This window comes from Crocodylus porosus, unplaced genomic scaffold (assembly GCF_001723895.1).
Source record: "Crocodylus porosus isolate Cpor-Errol unplaced genomic scaffold, CroPor_comp1, whole genome shotgun sequence".
NCBI lineage: Eukaryota > Metazoa > Chordata > Crocodylia > Crocodylidae > Crocodylus > Crocodylus porosus.
The window spans coordinates 23,568,832-23,572,471 of NW_017728950.1; the positions used below are offsets into that span (position 1 = coordinate 23,568,832).

Here is a 3,640-nt window from a genome sequence, read left to right on the forward strand (position 1 = left end):
ATGTCTATGAAATCTATGAAATCACTTGAAATTTGAAATTTCCAAAGAGGTCCACACCTCCATTTGATATTTTTTAGGGGTCTGCAAATGAAAAAAGGTAGATAACCACTGCTCTAAACTAATTAAAATTACTTTATGCTCAAGAACTTGAAATACTTCTTTTCCCTCTCCCCTGTCCAGGTCCATCTGAAAAGGATACAGCAGGGAAGCAGAGTTGTGTATAGATCAAAACCTGTGGCCATTCTCAGCTAAGAACCAAACCAGTCTCTCAACAACAATGTCAAAATGTTACTCTTTTACAAAAGAGTGCATGATGACAGAATTATTTGGATAAAAATTGGGCACAAAATTTCCCAACATTTAGCTGTCTTTCCTCTTCCCACCAATCAAAATGAGAATCATACTGAACAGTTAGATGCAAAAGCCCTCATTCAAAACCACTACAGCTCCAAGGTATAATTGAATGTGTGGGACTGGAGCCCGATAAATCCCACCAAGGTGATTTTTGGATCCTGGTCTGATGAATTCTGCCTCCAGTGGGATGCAGAGATAAAGACACTTACAATCAACAGAGATGTAAACAAATATCTGTACTTTCACAGGATATTTATTAATGAAGCAGGGACCTTGTTGTTTCACAGAGTTCGCTGAAGCAGGGAATCCTACATAAAACTAAAACTTCCTACAATGGCAAAAGGAAAAGGAGGGCAGCAGGAAGAAGTGTTTGTGTTCAAAGGGGCTGACACTACAGCCAGTGAAGTAGAAGCTCTTTTAAAGAGAGTTACAAAGCTATCTCTGAGTCCAGATTCTGATGTTGGGGCTTTTTATTTCCCAAACATTTCAGGCTACTGAGTGCCTTGTAACTTCCTAGAATTGTTTTCCTTGTGACCAGGTTTAGCTGAATTGCAGCTTACTTTTGAACAGAAATCAACATGCAATAACTGAACACAAATAACGTTTCAGACAGGCTATGTTCCCACATTTTTTTCAGCCCCAGGCACTTTTCGGAAGCTGTTTGTGAGGTGGTTGTACGTGCAAAGAGGGGGCCTGTGGCCAGCAAAAACAGGAAGCAACACTGGCTTTTATTTACAGCAGCGTGTGTGAAAATAACATGAATTCCATTGAAAGCCCCATTCAAAGGAACTTAAAAAAAGGTTGGGGAAACTAGTCTGTGTGTTTGTTGGTTTTAAGTCAAAAGCCAGAAACCCTTTCCTTGATTGCCCTACAGTGACCAGCCTCCAGTGCTTCTTTCCATATGGCACTGGCTACAGGAAACAAGGACATTAGTAGAAGGGCGTGCAGTGGATCAAGCAGCACTATCACCTGCAACAGGACAAACAACTGGTCGAACTTTGAGCGTTTACAAACTTGCCATGTATTTCAGTGATTTATAGTATGAAGGGGGTGACAGAGGTCCTCTCCCACAGTAGCACCAGAGCACAGGAGACATGTAGGGGGGATATGGATACATATGCACCCCCTGAAAGTGCTTGTGCCCCCCCCCCCAAGAGTGAGCATTCTCGGCTTAGGCAATGGGCAGGGAGGGCAGGCAAAGTGCTGATGCCCTGCTCCCCACTGCCCGGAGAAGTGCTGCTGGCACTTCCAAACTCAGTGTCTGGCCATGGTGGGACCTCCCCAGTCGGCGATCGGCCGCAGGAGGACCCCCCCCCGTCTCTGCCACCACCACCATGACTGCCTGCAGACTGTCCCCGCTCAGCTTGGCCCACCCTCACCACCAATGCCTGCGCTGCCACCTGCGGGCAGTCTCAGCAGCCCCAGCATCACCTATGCACCAGAGTCAAGAATTGTAAAAGAGAAACTATCAGTGGGAAAATCTACACATGCAAATAATGCAACTGAATATAGTCCAGCTCAATTTGAGCTCAAGTAAACTAATCCTGACATCACCATCTACATATGCATTTTAGTGCAGTAATTTATTGTGGCATAGGATAGTACCTGTGTTTGATGGGATTATCCTACACCAGAGTAAATTAAGCTACTGTGCACTAACTGCAGTGCACATAGTGATGCTTTACTGCACATTAAATTAAAGTAATGGGCAGTAAAGAGTGTATGTAGATGTGCCTCGTATGACTAAAATATACTTCATGGTTTGTTTTGACATCAAGAAACCCCCACTCCCTCAGTGATGGGAGAAGTGGTAAAAGCAGCTCGAGTCACAGCTCCTTCTCTACCTCAGCACAGGCTATTGGAATTTATAAAACAACATGAACTGTGGAATAAATGCTCACTGCTTTCAGGATGGCTCACAGCATTGCTGAGGGAACATACATTTAGGCTTCTCAAGCTGGCAACATGTTTAAATCCATGAACGGTCCTACATATTTTATCTTTAATCTTTAATCATGAGTGGTCCTTCACAGGAACAAACCATTCAGTAAAAACTTCTTCCTTGGGGCTTTGCAAAGTACAGCTCTATAGAATTGCTGAAGGAGAATGAAGTCGGATATAAGGTATGTGGTGTATAATATATGCAAGCAACATAGGAATACTGGTAGCCTTTCAGAATTAACTTTCCTTGCATTCACTACTGTTTCAATTTAAGTTTATTTTTATTTTACGTACATGGGAGCAGCAGCAACAAGACTCATGAGTGCTGTTTTACATGTTTTTATATTTGCAGAGACAGAAAAAAAGCATCTGAAACCACAAAACATCCTTATGAGGTACTAAAAGGAGAAACCATATTTTATAAAAGGGGTATTTAAAGAAAAAGGAAAAAGAAGGTACTTCAAAAGCTAAGACATCTTTTTTTTTTAATTTCTACTTGGAATGAACAATGAGTATATATAATTAAACTGAATTTGAATAAAAATGCTCCCAGATCCTTGCATATGCCAAGTGCTAGTGAAAGCAGATACCTGGTAGTGGAGGCTCTAAACATCCTTTCTCATTCTGAAGTGCCATACTAAAAAAGATAGTAAAGCTAAGAGATAATTTAAAGCTATCATGAATTAGAACTGCTAACCAGAGTTAAAATTCACATTGCATACTGTTTGACCAAAAAGAATAGTTTTCCTAGTTTCTAATAAAATGGTCTGTTTTCTGCGACAAATAAAACAAGGTCCGTACAATAGGGCTCTTGTTCAAAACTATGAGCATCGTTAACTCAGCGGTGCAATGTCCATGTCTTATTTGCTGTAAAAACTTCCTAACTGTTGTACTAACTTACAAATTTAAGCTTATATCTGCACGCATGCGGCACATTGAGACAAGTGCACACGTGCCTCTTGCCCCATCTCAAACCCCTTTGACATGGGGCAACAGGCACGTGCGGGAACGAAAAAATGTTCCCCGTGCTGCAAGTTTGCAGTACAAAGAGAAAATTAGACCCAGGGATCTAAAACAAACAGTTTAAAAAAGCGGGACAGGCCACAGGGCAGGGACCGTGCCCTGAGGCAACTGCAGGCTGGGTCCTCCACAGAGATGCTCTGGCTGCCAGAGCATCTCTGTGGTTGGCCCCTCACCCTGGTGCTGAAGCACGTGGCCTGCCAGGCAGCATCCTGCAGCACCAGGGCTCCTGTACCAGTAAGTAAGGGGTTGGGGGGGCTGGAGGAGAGAACTATGGGGGGGACCCTTGCTGGCCCTGCCCACTCCCCCAGCCCTGCCCTGCCCT

The 3,640-nt window shown here is 43.3% G+C and overlaps 1 long non-coding RNA gene across 1 annotated transcript in view; it reads left to right on the top strand.

Moving 5' to 3' along the window:
* Window positions 1-3,640, top strand: part of LOC109323694 — a 14,800-nt gene that overhangs the window by 1,742 nt on the left and 9,418 nt on the right. The window contains exon 2 of the long non-coding RNA XR_002104720.1: window positions 2,000-2,004. This is a non-coding gene — a long non-coding RNA (uncharacterized LOC109323694). The remainder of the gene's footprint in view (window positions 1-1,999; window positions 2,005-3,640) is intronic.